The sequence below is a fragment of the Pantherophis guttatus genome, chromosome 2 (genome assembly GCF_059756535.1).
Source record: "Pantherophis guttatus breed Tessera chromosome 2, ASM5975653v1, whole genome shotgun sequence".
In the NCBI taxonomy this organism is placed as follows: domain Eukaryota; kingdom Metazoa; phylum Chordata; class Lepidosauria; order Squamata; family Colubridae; genus Pantherophis; species Pantherophis guttatus.
The window spans coordinates 134,392,070-134,408,666 of NC_142064.1; the positions used below are offsets into that span (position 1 = coordinate 134,392,070).

At 39.6% G+C, this 16,597-nt stretch overlaps 1 protein-coding gene and 1 long non-coding RNA gene across 2 annotated transcripts in view; one reads left to right on the top strand and one right to left on the bottom strand.

Annotated features, from left to right (window-relative positions):
• Nucleotides 1-16,597, bottom strand: part of AGAP2 (ArfGAP with GTPase domain, ankyrin repeat and PH domain 2) — a 183,729-nt gene that overhangs the window by 144,594 nt on the left and 22,538 nt on the right. The window lies entirely within an intron of this gene.
• Nucleotides 11,757-13,661, top strand: LOC148115334 (uncharacterized). Its single transcript, XR_015731925.1, has 2 exons — nucleotides 11,757-11,880; nucleotides 13,067-13,661. It is a non-coding gene; the product is annotated as an uncharacterized LOC148115334 (long non-coding RNA).

A 16,597-nucleotide genomic window follows, 5' to 3' on the forward strand; every position in this document is an offset into this window, starting at 1 on the left:
CCTTTCCCAGAGCTAGGCTTGATGTTTACCCTCTACAATTCTGAGAGTCCCCATGTGTATGAGAACCTGTCCGTGTTGCACAAATGCTATTGAGATCATAAATATGTGTTTTTGACACTGCTTCTACTATTACCTGAGAAACTTTCATTCTTCCTTTAACTGACACAAGTTACAGTCACAATAAAAGTTTTCTTCTTGATTTTCTCCTCCAAGGTAAGGAACCATTCATTGCATACAACATCCACTAGATTTTGCCAATTACAATTTGTAGACAAATAATTAAGGATGCTAAAAAAGAATTCCTCTTTTTTATTTATTTATTTTTTCCCCTATGGCTTCAGAAGCCCTCCTTAAATCCATAGTTTTAATATTAAGATTTTTAATAGAGGTATCATAGCATTTTGATTTTATAGTATTGTGGTAGCAATCCTAGCTTTTAGTTATCTTCTATCTCTTCAGTGTTATTATTGAAATGGAGGTAATTCTTCCTGGTTATATTTTATGCTGGTCTATAGTCAAAAGGCTCCAAGATCACTGCAGATGGGGACTACAGCCAAGAAATTAAAAGGCGTTTGCTCCTGGGGAGGAAAGCTATGGCAAATCTAGACAGCACACTAAAAAGCAGAGACATCACCCTGCCAACAAAAGTGTATATAGTCAAGGCTATGGTTTTCCCAATTGCAATGTATAGCTGTGAAAGTTGGACCACAAGGAAGGCTGAGACCAAAGAATTGAGGCCTTTGAACTATAGTACTGGAGAAAATGCCTGCGAGTCCCTTGGACTGCAAGGTGATCAAACCGGTCAGTCCTAGAGAAGATCAACCATGATTGCTCTTTAGAAGGCCAGATCCTGAAGATGAAACTCAAATACTTTGGCCACCTAATGAGAAGGAAGGACTCACTGGAGAAGAGCCTAATGCTGGGAAAGATTGAGGGCAAATGAAGAATGGGACAACAGAGACTGAGGTGGCTGGATGGAGTCACTGGAGCAGTAGGCGTGAGCTTAAATGAACACCAGAGGATGGTAGAGGACAGGAAGGCCTGGAGGAACGTTGTCCATGGGGTCGCGATAGGTCGGACACGACTTCGCAACTAACAACAACAACAACAACAACAACAACATGGTCAAAGTTGATGATCTGTCTCAATATATTGGGCAGATATGGATATATCTATGCATGAAATAACACCTGTAACTTATTTCCATAATGTATATATGTATGAAGAATTACAACAGAGTTTTACTATGTCTTGGATCCTGAGATGTGGAGTTAAGTTTCTAAAAAGATTTCCTCTTTTTGTTCTCCTTGACAACCACTATTTTTAAAATTAATTGTATTGCTCTTCAATTAATAACAAAAAGTGAAAGAAATATGACAAGGAGGGGAAAAAAACCCCATAGTATGATAAATCATTATAACAATAAACAGTTACAATTCTATATTTATCTAATGCAAACATTATTCAAGTATGTATATATTTCTAATGCACTTATGATAATTATATGTGCATTACAAACATATACATACCTGAATAATGTTTTAACCTACTGTATTTTGTATAAATGAGTCCCATATTTCATTACACTTATCCATACAAATCCTTCATCTATAGGCAATCCATTCTTAGGTGGCAAGTGCAATCAGGGCTTCTATCCATTGAGTAAAAGAGGCCATACATTTATCTTTTTGATGCTGCAACATTTGTCTTTTGGCTATACAGTAGGAAGGGCATGGAGAATTCATTTACATTAGCTGGTTGTCAAATTCCATGTACTAGGTATGTAATTCAAGAGAATATTATCCTTTGAAAACACTGGACAACAATGATTTTGCTTTCTGAACACTTTTGGGTGTATCATATAGATTTGTGGCTGCTAATCACGAAAATTACCTGTAATTTAAACTACCATCTACCTTTTTATAGAAATCTTCTGTTTTTACACAATGGAAATGTACACCCTTCTGTTGGCTACGCTGATGAAAGAAACATACAAAAACATGAATTGTTGAAGGGCACCAGGTACAACTGAAAACACCTGTAGAGATCTAAAAGTAGTGGCTCGGCTGCTTGAATGCAGCTCAGATATACCAAGTACTGTTGTTACATATGCAAATGGGATAGCCATGCAAGAGAGTCACATCACATCAAAAAGAAATGGCTATTCCAAAACAATTTGGTTCCAGGACAGAAAACATAGCAAATGAGCCACTTGTTGACTCAACAAAGTTATTTCTGCTCTGCTTGTCCCAAAGGTGCTTTTTCAGAAGGCAACCGGGCTTTCTTTGTTTTCCTTGAAGATGTTTTGCTTCTCATCCAAGAAGCTTCTTCAGTTCTGAGTCAACCAAAGCAAAATCCAGTTGCTTTTTGAAAAAGCACTCTGGGGACAATCATGACCTGGATGACTGAGAATCTCCATAGACATTTTGCTCTGCTTCAAATAAAACTCAAGCTGATGGAAAAAAATGTGAAAGCGATGAACACGGAAGGTGAAGATTTTTGCTATTTGAGATAGATGTTTCCAAGAATAGTTGATGCCAAGATTAAGAAAGGCATTTTTGTTGTCCATCGATCAGATATGTCATCATTGGCAAGTGGTTCGAAGAACTGTTAGTGGGGCCAGACAAAAACACCGGGAAGGCATTCAAGGATGTTGTAATTTTTTTTGGCAACTACAGAACACCAAACATTTAGCTTTTTTCAAAAACAAAACTTTTAAGTTAAATTTTAGCTTTTGGCATACAATTATATATAAATCCACTACTTTCTCCCAAGACTTAGTAAGCATAGAACATTGCCAAAACTTATCTTTTAAAGAAGCATTATCCTTATTACATCTCCAACAAATTGCTGTTTTTGACTGTCCTTTTGTATATAAATGTAATGGACTTCAATATGTTCTGTATATTATTTTTTGTTCTATAAGTCATAATTTGAAGTTCATTGACACTATTGCTCTCCCTGACAACCACTATAAGACAATTCTTTGGACAGTCAGAGAACTTTCAAATCAGTGGAAATTACCTAATTTAGTCTCACACTGAGAAATATAATTTGCTTCTACCATATTGCAGAATAATCCATTCTGTATTCTTTTCCTGGCTCTAAAGAATAGATTTTCAGGATGCCTAGGAATATACTTGAGATGGGTGGTGGTGGTAAGAAAAGGATAAACGAGACTTGAGAATTTCTTTTTGTCTACTTACAGTATTTAAGATCTGAGCCAATCACTGGATTGACACATTATGCTATGACACACTGTGGTTCATTTTGTTTCGACTTAAGAGTGATGGGCAAACACAGCCATTATGGTTTATAAAAGTTCAAGATATGAAATCTGCATCTAAAGCTTACTCACAAATCAGGATTAAAACAAGCAAGCCATTGCCTAGCACAACTTACACATATCTAGGAGGTTAAAAAGAGACTAGGTAGCAGAGCTTACATTTTTATTGCTGATAGAAGGTGGGGAAGAGTGATGAGTCTGCTGCATGATTAAAAGAAAAACCTAGAATTTTGCCAATCAAAAAAGCCATGGCTATATAGCTAACAGCCTATAGTTAGTCCTCAACTTATTACCACAATTGACCATGGCTATATAGCTAACAGCCTAAGTTAGTCCTCAACTTATGACCACAACTGAGCCCAAAATTTCCATTGTTAAGTGAGTTTTGCCCCATTTTACGATCTTTCTTGCCACAGTTGTTAAGTGCATCACTGCAATTGTTAAATTAGTAACATGGTTGTTAGATGAATCTGGTTTCCCTATTGACTTTGCTTGTCAGAAGGTTACAAAAAGTGATCACATGATCCCGGAACACTGCAAATTATTTAATTTATCGAACATGTACTAGTTAACAGGTATAAATATAAACATGGACATGAACAAGGAATGTGTACAAGTAAATGGGGACAGTAGGACAAGGATGTTAGGCACAATGGTGTGCTTATGCACGCCCCCTTTAACGGACCTCTTAGGAATGTGATGAGGTCCATAGTAGACAGTTTAAGGTTGAAGCTGTGGGGTTAGAGGATGTAACAACGGAGTCAGGTAGAGCATTCCAGGCGTTGACCACTCAGTTGCTGAAGTCGTATTTTCTGCAATCGATTTTGGAGCATTTTACCTTGAGTTTGTATCTATTGTTTGCTCGTGTATTATTGCGGTTGAAGCTGAAGTAGTCATTGTCAGGTAGGACGTTGTAGCAGACAATTTTGTGTATTACACTTCGGTCAGACGGTAGGCGGCATAGTTCTATGTTTTCCAATCCCAAAATTTCGAGCCTGGTGGCATAAGGTATTCTGTTGTGAGCAGAGGGAGTGGAGTACTCTTCTCGTGAAGTACCTCTGGACTTGCTCAATTGTGTTAATGTCCGATATACAGTGTGGATTCCAGGCAGATGAGCTGTATTCGAGAATTGGTCTGGCAAAGGTTTTATATGCCCTAGTTCGCAGTACAATGTTACCGGAGAATTCAAACTTGACTTTGTGATCTCACATTTCAAGTTCTCAGCTCGAGGCAACTAACAAAGCAATAGCAATGCCAAGGCTGCAAAAACCCATTAAATAGAACAATGCTGAGAGCCAGTTTGGTGCAGTGCTTAAGGCACCAGGTGAGAAACCGGGAGAGTTGTGAATTCTAATCCTGGCCAGTCACTCTCTCTCAGCTCCAGAAAGGAGGCAATACCGAACTACTTCTGAAAAACCTTATCAGGAAAACCACAAAGACTTGTCCAGGCAGTCTCTGAGAACTGAACATGTTTGAATGGAAGGGGTGGGGTGGGGTGGGGGTGGGGAGAGAAGTCATGCTAGAAAGTGAGGCAAGGAGGTAAAGGAAAGCACACATCCCACGCAGGATATACAAAATATCCTGCATTTTTATTCCACATTAATGAATGAATGCAGAAAGCAACCATTCTAGTTTTCCTACTTCTTACTGACTCACATATGGATTCTCATCTCTTTAGCATTCATTTTTCAATGATATGCAGTCAAAACTGAGATACTGAAGAGCCCCTATTCAAAAGCATTATAGCTGAAGTGATTGTTTAAATGTGATGATCTTTCCCACCATTAAATTATCAAGACATAGTCTCATCTTCACCATTGCTTATTAGAATTTCCACTTGGAGAACACAAATGCATTAAAAGAATGTGTAAAGCCGAGTATGAATATTAAAATGAAATTCAGAAGTTACTTCATGGTAATGAACTTCCCATAGAATGTTAAGCGCTTAAAGAGATTTATGTATCTTCTCATCTGGTTAAAAAAAAGCAGAATTATGGCTGAGAAAATGATTTGTCTAATATTGCTCAGTGAATTCATGGCTGTACTGTATATTTTGAAGTGGATATGACAAGGTAAAATCAGAATTTTACTGTACTTGCTGAATCTCATCTTGCATATCAGTTTACTATGTAGCTTGGGTTACTGTTGCTCTACTAAATCCTTCAACTCTGTTATGTAATTTAATGATGGAATAAATAGAATACATCTAAATTCTATACTTTAAAACATAATAATCATGAATCAATATTCCCTATGACAGGCACCAATAAAAGCTAGCTAAAATTGCAGGAGTGTGTGTGAAATGAAGCTACCTTTTAAAGACCTTCCAAAAGCCACAAGGGAGGGAGTTTTATGGACATTTGCACATGGAAATGGTAAAACTGGCCCATCTAACAAAAGTATTTCAAAGATGTAGAGATAATGTAAATAATAAGATAATGTAAGTAAAAATACAGGTAGCCCTCAACTTACAACAGCTCATTTAGTGACCATTCAAAGTTACAGCAACACTGAAAAAATGACTTATGACTGTTTTTCACACTTATGACTGCTGCAGGCATCTCCGTGGTCATGCTTAGCAACTGACTCGTATTTATGACAGTTGCAGGGTTGCAGGGACATGGGATCACCTTTTGTGATTTTCTGACAAGCAAAGTCAATAGGGAAACCAGATTCCTTAACGACCGTGTTACTAACTTAACAATTGCAGGGATTCACTTAACAACTGTGGCAAGAAAGGTCATAAAATGGGGCCGACTTCACTTAACATCTGTCTCACTTAGCAAAGTAAACTTTGGGCTCCATTGAAGTCTTAAGGTGAGGACTGCCTGTAGTCTCATATCACAGAACGTCCTCTACAGCAGTGTTTCCCAACCCCATTGGACTTCCAGAATTCTCAGCCATGGATCTACATCTGAAAAGCTTGGGAGAACATCTCCAGAGATGATCTAAGACTTTTTGAGACCTGAGATGGAAAATTCAACCATCATCCCTAACAAAATAACATTCTTGTCATGGGCAAATTATTTGTTGCCCTTAATGGGACCCCCAGATTAGTCTCCAGCAACAGATTGCTTCATCCCTGCCTTCTGCCCCGTTTAAAGCATCTTACCTGCTCCCCCTAAGCAAAAGATCCATTCTTTTACACTGAAAAGCCGCTGAGAATTCACTGTCTTCCCTGCTCTCCTCCATCCCCACCCCTCCTTCCTTGGAGCTCTTCTAGGGGGCTGGTTTCCCCATCCGCCTGTCAGCTTTTGACAGGTAGGGAAGCAAGTTGTGTAGGATGGGACTCTCAGTCACGCTCTGCCACACGCCTCCCTTCCCTCCCCACCATGCATCGCAACAAAGCACAGCCCTCGCCCCCGCACAGACGAGACAAGGACGTCCTTAAAGGGGTTGCAATGTTGCGAGGAAAGATTGTGTGCCTGATGCATCCCTGCAAAAAGACGCCCCAAGCAGCAAATGAGCATTTGACATCTCTCCTTAGCGAAGTTCTCCAAGTGTACTTCAGACCTCCCGTCTTTCATGAAGTCACAAAGGCTTATTGATGACATCACCAACCATTGTGATGGCCAAGAAGAAAGGCATTCCACATGACTACCTAGTGATAGAAAGCAAGGCGGGATTTCCAAGCATAATGTGCTCTTTAATTCTCTTGAAGGTTTTTGTGTTATACACAGAAAGCTGGGACGGTGACACCAACTTGTCTCTCCCAAATTGGCAAGTGTAATGCTAGCCACTACATCCCATAAAAAAATATCAGTTATACTTCTGCTGTGCGGCATGACCCTTTCAAAAATGGCATTTTTTGGTGGGGGGTGGTGCTCTTCTGGCACTTTCTGCAATGTTTTCTGCAAGTGGGACATTGTATCAATGAGATTTAATTCATATTCGTTGTTCAAAAGTCACAAGGAAAATAATTTGACATCTTAACCAGGAATATGCAATGTGATGACTCTGGATAACTCCTTTTAGGCTCCCTGCCCATTTTTCTTTTCTTAAGTTTATTCGAATTAAACAGAAAATAACTAGAAAGCAGGTGCACTGCAAACAAAATTCCAAGCTCTAGCATGATATATATTTACAAGAATACATTTGGACACCACATTACAGTAAGCGGTACTGAGAAGAAAAATTACGGACATACATACAGTAGATGGCTTTTGATCAAAAATACTTTGAAAATGTGCCTTCTGCTAAGAGAAAACACAGGGAGGGAGAGAGAGAGATTCTTTTAAAAAATCCTGTGGAAATGGGAAAAATTGTAGGAGATGGTCAATTCTTTTCCCTCTGGAAAATCTCTATTTTATGACTGCTATGCTGATCAGCAGCCATTTTGTTAATAGGAAAAGTTTCTTCTGTCAGCCATTTTATGAGAAAACCAAGAACTTATTCCAAATATGAGAACCCACTCCAAAAGCCTACTCTAGCTTTAATCATTTCTGTAACCAATCCACTCAGAATTTTTTTTCTTTTGTTGTCATTTGTGGTGCTAGAATAATTCAAGAGTTTGGGTCAACCATCTTTCTTCAGCTAGTACTAGTGGAACCCTGTCTAATTCCAATCAGGATCACAATATAGGTGAAATGATGTTTACTTGCTTGAAATGTATTTCCTCTTCCAATGGTTTTGCCAGTCAGATAGCATGTTTGCAGTATATTCCCAATGATATATTTGGTATATTCCATCCTTATAGCTAATAGTTTATAGAGAGATGGAATAAGAATTGGCTATTTCTCTTCCTGAGTGATGGCCTTAACTATAAAACCTCAATTACCTGCTGATATTTAAGGGATAAAATTATTTGCAAAGTTCCTGGATTCCTGGCAAAGTATTTCAAAATAATTCTAAAGGACCTGTATTGGGGGGAAAAAAAACCAGCACTAAAGTTTCAGCTTTCTCAAGAGAGATTATACCAGAACATGCAAGACTTTGGTGGCTAGAATCCCAATTCTTCTGGGAGAAGTGAGCGCTTCAGTGGCTAGACTGATGGTACAAATAAGCAAGCCAAGAATTTTTAAAATTTTCATTCTCCAGGTTTTGGAGGAAATTGTCCTTTAAAAAAAAACCTGATAAGCTTTTCAGCAATTCTAATCAGAAAAAGCGGGGGCGCAAAAAAGAAGCACAGGTTGCTTGATTTTGATTTTAGGAGTCGTCGTTGAATTCAGAGCCCTCTTCAGACACAAAGTAGAATAGAATAAAACTCAGGCAATGACTGGGTTCAAATACTGCATTAAATCAGTGCTTGTTTAACTGCAACTTAATAAATAAGTCACAGTGAATAGGTTCACACAACATGCTAAACCCCCCACTAATTATAATGCAGTCTAGTCTGGGATCAGTATGCTTGTTCTAGTACAAATACCAGAAAACTGCCCTTTTGCCTTTCCGTTCTGCTTGATGTGCTTCAAACTCCAGTTTCAAGTTCTTGGTATTAATTTTCAAATCTGGAAATAATTGTACATCCTCAGGTATGGCTAGCCAGAGCCAGGATGCTGCAGGTTAAAGATTTCCCCAGATGTGTAATCCAGGTGAAGAAGGCTTGGCATTCTCTCTGTTTGACCTCATTGATTTTGGCTGTTGGTTTTTAGAGATATTAATCTAAACTATATTATTGTGTCTCCAGATCTTTTTTCTTTTCCAGCAGACTGGCATTTCTTTACCCACCCCCACTCCCCATCTCACTGGCACATTTGAGGGTAGCAGAAGAGATGAATCACAGGAGGGCACAAAGCCCGCACAGCAGGCCCCGGGATTCAACCAAGCAAACCATATTTGCAGCTCCATCTGGCAAACCAGGACTGCAAATGAATTTTAAAAAATGAAAGCACATCAGATTTCAAATTTGGGAATGGAAGAACGGATTGTCTTAAGTTCTCTTCCCATGTCACTTCTAAGCAGGAGACAGGAGAGAATATACCCAGATATCCTACTCCTCTATTTTTCCCAAAATCTCAATGATAAATGGGCTGAGTTATCCAGATTTACACCCTTGATCTCGGCAGGTAGAGCACAATAACCATCGCTGAGCCTACCAGATCCAAGAGATTTAGGACAATTTTGCAATGCTATCTATAATGGGGAAAGACCAGGTTGACCTCAGAAGTATGATGAATAAGCACAAATACATATTCATATTGTACAGAACAAGAGAGGATGATGGAAACTGCACTGAGAATAAACACATTAGTCTGTATTTTTAAAAAACTTTGGATTGTTTATATTGTGTATATGAAAACAGGGATTTCTACCTACTCCACACCTGGAAGATTCAACTGCTGTTTTAAGATGTGCCTGTGGAAAATGTAACAATATCCAAATGACTATGTGTGTACATGAGAGAGACATGTCTACTTATCTTCAAGGTCAACATTATGCCAGCTGACAGAAGACCAACAGACTGAGTTTATGCATCACACTACTCTTGATTTGGTTAATCATTATTTACTGATTAAACCAGTACTTGCTGGATTCACACAGCATGCCAAACTATAAAACATGGTTCATAAACCACAGTGGCCACAAGCCACAAATTACACTATGGATTAGTAGAATGGATGAGCCCAGACGTAGCTTCCTCATGAAAATTTACTTACAACTATGCAATATATACCTGAATGGCAGACTGGGTCAGACTGAAAACTATGGTGAGATTAAGACAAAAAGAAAGGCAAGGCTAAGACAAAAATATTGCTTTAATTTAAAATTAATGTAAACGAAGTGTTATGACTTGGCTTGCTGTATCAATCTAGCAATTCTGGTTTATTCAGTATTCTTGATCGTGAAGGCAAGTAGGAGGCCTCTATAATAAAAAATTATATAGTGAACAGTGTAACTTCCCATGTATTTAACCATGTTTCCTTTTACCACATGGAAAAGAAAAATTGACAGCATTTTGGAGGAGTTTTTGGAGAGACACCCAAGTTTTGAGGGGGACATTATGTGACTCTGTTCTGCATATCTTCCTAGAACATCGGAAACTGCTTTATACATGACTATTCATCTGATCTGGCATGATTTTAGATAGTTTTCAAAGGTAAAGGTAAACAACTATGTGCTAGTTGTTCCTGACTCTAGGGGGCGGTGCTCATCTCTGTTTCAAAGCCAAAGAGCCAGGGCTGTCTGAAGACGTCTCCGTGGTCATGTGGCCAACATGACTAAATGCCAAAGACACACGGAAGGCTGTTACCTTCCCATCAAAGGTGGTCCCTATTTTTTTACTTGCATTTTTACATGCTTTCGAACTGCTAGGTTGGCAGAAGCTGGGACAAGTAACGGGAGCTCACCCCATTACGCGGCACTAGGGATTCGAACCGCTGAACTGCTGACCTTTCAGAAATACTTCCTATTCCAGCAGACAGAATTTTCTGAAAAAGGATGTCAAAAGCTACATTTAGAATCATCTGTATATAAATCGGTTTTAGGGCATCAAATGGCAAGTTGGTGGGGAGGGGGGGGGGGAAACAAAGCAAAATATACACCTCATATGATGCTCTGCCAATCGCGCTCAGAGAGAACAACCTGAATCTGTTTCCAAAGATTAGAGATTACCGTGTAATAATACCCTGTTTTAAAAGGTAAGGTTGTGTTGTAGACAGTTCTGGAGTTTTTTGCCTAGTTGAAGTCAAAACTTATGCTTTTTTGGGGGGTAGGGGGAAGTAGACTTCTAATAAAGATATTTAATATTTTATATAAACCTCTCCCTAATCAAGATTCCTTCCACTGTCATGTTGAGGTTTCTACTGTACTCAAGCTATGGCTGAATCACCTCTGAGAAAGGTGCCACATATCATTCTTAGCAACCCTCCATCCTTCCCACGCTGTCCGGTTGTCATGGCAGCAGAACATTAGGTTGCTATGTGGGATATGGCAGCAATTGTCTAGAGCAGCAGATGCAGCATGACTGGGGTGGTAGAAAGGGAGGGAAAAAGAGGGAGGGTGGCAGATATGTATTCTTTGTGGTGAAGCCAAGGCCAAGTGGATGATCTGCTGGACATAAGAAGCTGGTGTAAGAAAAGTGTAAGGCTGGGTAGCAAGCCAGATCTCCCCGTAGCCTTGCTTTCCATGGGAGATGAGAGAAATGGTGTAACACAAAACTGGCAAAACGAGTGCGCCAGCCAGAAGTTGGAAGAACAGCTGGAGGCTGAGGGGTGGAGGGAAATGACAGCTGCATATGGGAGACAGTAGTCTTGACTCACACAGTGAGTCATGGGGTTGGGAAATGTGCAAGATGAGGAGGAATTTGAGATGCTGAAAAATTAGAAACAAATTAATGTCAGCTATAACTACAGTACAGGTAGGCCTCGATTACACAATAAGGACCGGAAAATTCACTGGTAAGTGGTGCAACTGTTAAGCAAGGCTACATGTGATCACACACAATCTGATGACTTTTTTTTTGCTGCAGTTGTTCAGCAAATCATGTTGTCATTAAGCAAATCACACGGTTACCTTTGATTTTTGCTTGTAGGAAGCCAGCTGGGAAGGTCGCAATTGGCTATGACCTGGCCTAGGACTCTGCAACTGTCATAAATAAATGCTGATTGCCAAGTGCCTGAACGGTCATCACGTGACTGTGGGACACTGTGATGATTGTAAGTGGAAGTGTGATTGTAAGACCCTTTGTTCAGTACTGTCATAAGTTTGAACAGTCGCCAAACAAATAGTCAGAAATTGAGGACTACCAGTATGTTAAAAAGATAGCTGACCGGTAAGGTGCAGAAGATTTAGAACTGTTTTTTTTAGAGGTGAGTATCAGGTGCATGCATACCAGAGGTGGGTTTCAGCAGGTTCTGACCAGTTCTGGAGAACCGGTAGCGGAAATTTTGAGTAGTTCGGAGAACCGGTAGTAAAAATTCTGACTGGCCCCGCCCCCATTTATTCTCTGCCTCCCGAGTCCCAGCTGATTGGGAGGAAATGGGGATTTTGCAGTAACCTTCCCCCGGAGTGGGTTGGGAATGGAGATTTTACAGTATCCTTCCCCTGCCATGCCCACCAAGCCACGCCCACAGAACCAGTAGTAAAAATTTTTGAAACCCACCACTGATGCATACTAACCTTGGATAAATTACACACCTCCCCTCATTCAAATAAATTTCAAAAGCTTATTTACACAGCAGTGATTTCCAACATAGAGTCCTCCAAATATAATGTACTACAGTTTCCACGAATTTCAATGAATAATTGCTCTGCTGGCTAGAAAATATGGGAATTGGGGTTTCAGAAAATCTTGAGAGAGCTGGTTAGAGAACACTGTTGCACACCGAAACCTGATAAAGCGTGACTAAGCTGATTAATAAGGAGCCAGTCCACAGGAAAGAATTCAGATTCACCATATGAATCAGGGCTTCTGTGTTGTCTGCTTTTTCAAATCATGGAAATTGAAACAGTAGCCCTCTGTAATGATGTTATATAGTGCAGATTAATTTAAAGTTGATGCTCCTTTTTCTTTATGTTCTCTATCTTCCTGACCTTGATAGCATGGTCTCTTTTTATCACGTTTTCTACATCTTTCTTCCTCTGCTTTACATAACTGTCTGCTATTCGTCTCTTCTTGCTACCTGTCTCCCCAAGTTCCTTTCAGCATAGCTAAAAATTATAGGCTTCCCCCTTTCAGTCTCTCCTCCAGACCATGTCTTTAGAGCAGCTTTTGCTGAACCAAAAATCAAGAAATGCATACATTTGTATCGCCTGTACTGCAAAGCTACAAAACCACAGGTCAGTGGCAGGGCATCTGCTTTGTGTATTGTGCTTAATGTCTCCTTCTCTGAAATCCTACAGGCCCTCTGCCAGTGAGAAAAAACCTTTACAATCTGACCTCTTCCAAATGCACTGGGATTTCAACATCAAGAACTTGAAGATGGTAACTCTGGCCCAAGACTTTGCAGTGACAGTCACGTGATACATCTTTCTTGTTGAAAGTGGGTTGCCAGCCAGATGAAGCTCAGACCCAAACTAAAGGCAACTTTGAGCAGAACCAATTATTTAGTTGAAACAATGCTAACCTGCTTGTGAAGAAGGCACAGAAGAGGCTGTACTTCCTGAGAATGCTCAGGAAGATAAATCTATCTCAGCATCTACTTCTGTCCTACTATCGCAGCACCATTGAGGGCTGATCCTGACATACATCCTGACATACAGCATTCTTGCATGGTATGGGAGCAGCTCTGTAGTGGACAAAAAAGCTCTACAGAGAATCATTAAAACTACCCAGAATATCATCGGACTCCAGCTACCAGCCCTGGATGACATCTTTGAATTTCACTGTTTGAGAAAGTTGCATAACATTCTCAGAGACTCTTCCCATCCTGCTTACAATCTTTTTGGACTGTTGCCTTCTGGCAGAAGATACAGAACAATTAAAACTCGGACCACACATTTTCTGAATAGTTTTTATCCCAGAGCTATAATTGCATTCAACAATGAATTAAAGGGCCACCATCAGTGAGCTGTTAGACAGTATTACTTGGTCTGTTGTGTGGATGTTTGGGTGGTTTAGGGGTGGGGAATTGTGGTGGGTGGGAGTGTGTTTGTGGATTGTTATGTGTGTTGGACCTGGTCTTTGAGTGTTAAGTGAATTTCGTTGTATGGGTATACTGTGTATACACGTACAATGACAATAAAGTTATTTATTTATTTAAAGTCCAGAAAACAGATTTCTTACATGGCTTAAAATTCCTGAAACCCATGACATTCGTGGGCAAGTCACCATGGTACAACTTTCCCCTTGTGAAAACACCCCAAAACATCTTGTACTTTAAATATCATATTTAAATAATTAATACCAAACCTTTGGGAGGATAAATGCTGACACTACATCTAGGAAACCCACTAGATAAGAATGAATGTTTGTTGAAGACTAATCAATGGAAATTAATTATCTGTAACATACAGATAATCCAAATGCCGGATGAGAAAAGGGTATGGTGTTTTTTTTTAGCATTCAGGATTGCCATGCACAAGGAGAGGATCCTATTAAAACAATGGGGAAAGGTGTCGTAATCATGACAGAGCTACAACCCAAGCCATTCCCTCCAGTTTCGACTTTCCATTGTGTTCAACTGGACTACATTTGGAAACTGGTTACAGAAATAAGGTATCTTAAACTGATTCAGATCATTGGTTTATCCAATCCAGTTCCATGAATTGCAGTTCACAGTGACAATCCAAAATGAAGCTGAGGGAGATCTCTGCTTTCAGATGTTTTTAGCAGAAGAAACCAAAGCCCGAAACTGGGACCATATACAATGTGAAGCAAGTGCACTCCTAATTAACTACAGCTTTGATGAATAGGGATGATTATATAATATAGCATCTTGCGGGTGCTTCTTGTTCTACTTGTCTGGCCTTGTGTCAGGCTTGTCAGATGTCTCTGATGTTATTGTGAATGTTCTTAATTCTGGAATGCGGCATTTCCGTTGAACATATGGATGTGCTTGATTTCAGAACACTCTGGCTCCCTAAAATTCACTCCAGCAAATATTCAACTTCAGGATGTCCCCTTTCAATGAAAAACCAAAGCAAAATCATCATAGTTCAGTGTCCGCAAAAGCTGCAGATTTCTTCTGTTTCTCTAGATTCTAGAACAATAAACTGAAATGTGTTTAATGAAGATCAAGGAAAGGATTCTTGCTTAGCCCGTTGTTTACTTCTGCTATAGTTAAGCAAGCTCTGACAGTCTTTCCCTTTTGAATTAAGCTGAGGACAAAATACAGGAACCCAAGCCATATTGGATACAGTTGAACTCCAGTTCACATAATAGCTATAGCAATAGCACTTAGATACCACCCTATAGTGCTTTACAGCACACTCTGGGCGGTTTACAATATCAGCATATTGCCCCCAACAATCTGGGTCCTCATTTTACTGACCTAGGAAGGATGAAAGGTTGAATCAACCTTGAGTCTGTCAGGATTGAATATGGCATTCTACCACTGTGCCACCAGGGCTCCCATAAACTGTCCAGTCGTCACAGCTAAGTGTTAATGGAATTGTTCCCCCCCCCTCAATTTTCTATTTAAAAATATGCAGCATGGATTATTTCCTAGAGCTAGGATGTGACTCTCATATAGAATTTTTGCACTCACCCTTCAAGAAATCCCAGACCTAGAAAGTATAGGAATTACTATGGCTGGCAATGAAAAATATGCATGGCAATTAATACCCAGAATAGTGGCTGCCAGTAAGAATACAGGTCATTCAAATTCTAGGACCTCATTCCAGAAAAGTAGAATAACAATTGAAGTCCCGTAAAGTAAATACAGGAATTATTGATGGTAATTTTTTTTATCCCAGTGTGAAACGTGTGCCTTCTTGAAAGATGTAATATACATGTTGTTGGTTTCTCCCATTTGGAAACAGTAGAAACAAGGAAGTGGAGATTATTATCTTTAGAAAGTAAGCATTCTAAAACATCCTTGAGAATCTGGACAGAGAAAAAAGATAGGTAGGTGGAGGGCTGAAGAGGAGGATAGATGTTCTAATATGATGCATAACTTTTAAGCCCTTGTTTTGGTGTTGGAACTGGGTGCTGACTTCTAGTGACTGCTTAGTCCATGCAATTTTTTTGGCAAGATTTTTGGAGTGGTGTGCCTTGTCTCTTTCTAAGGGCTAAGAGAGAAAGAGACTGGCCCAAGCTCACACAGCTGGTTTTGTGCCTAAACCGGGACTAGAACTCACAGTCTCCTAATTTCTAGCCTAGTGCCATAACTATGACACCAAACTGTTTCTCTTTAAGCCCTACACCCAGTATTTTCCAAGTAGAAACACCAATAGATAATCTACATTTCTCAGGTTTCCTACTTTATACAGATCACCCAGTTCTGTTTTTCGTAGAGATTAGCAACAAGGAAATTGATATTTAAAAACAAACAAACAACCGAAAGATGTTAACGGTAAAGCAAAGCTGGATTACAAATATAATATCCAGCTGTTCACAACAATCAGGTGCTTATCTGGATGTTCAGTAACCTGCCACATATCCTCCTCCTTCACTAGTGGATCCCAAATAGTTGATGCTCATTATATAAGGATAAAAATGGAGAGAGAACACCAGCAATCATAATTGTGCATGACCACAATTGAAAACAAAACAAAACAGTAGCCTAAACCCATTATTTCCCCTTTCCTGGTTGTTCTGGAAAAGAGCAGATTTTCCTATTATGAAAGGTAAAGGAGGAAGGTAGCCAATAAACTGCCAAGAAAGAAAGAAGACTTGTCAGATCAGTAGTACAAGATGCAGAAGGCTATGTCTGGCAGGAAAACCACAGTGCTCGGCAACTCAAAAACAGAGGCCTTGTGGTACTCTACCCC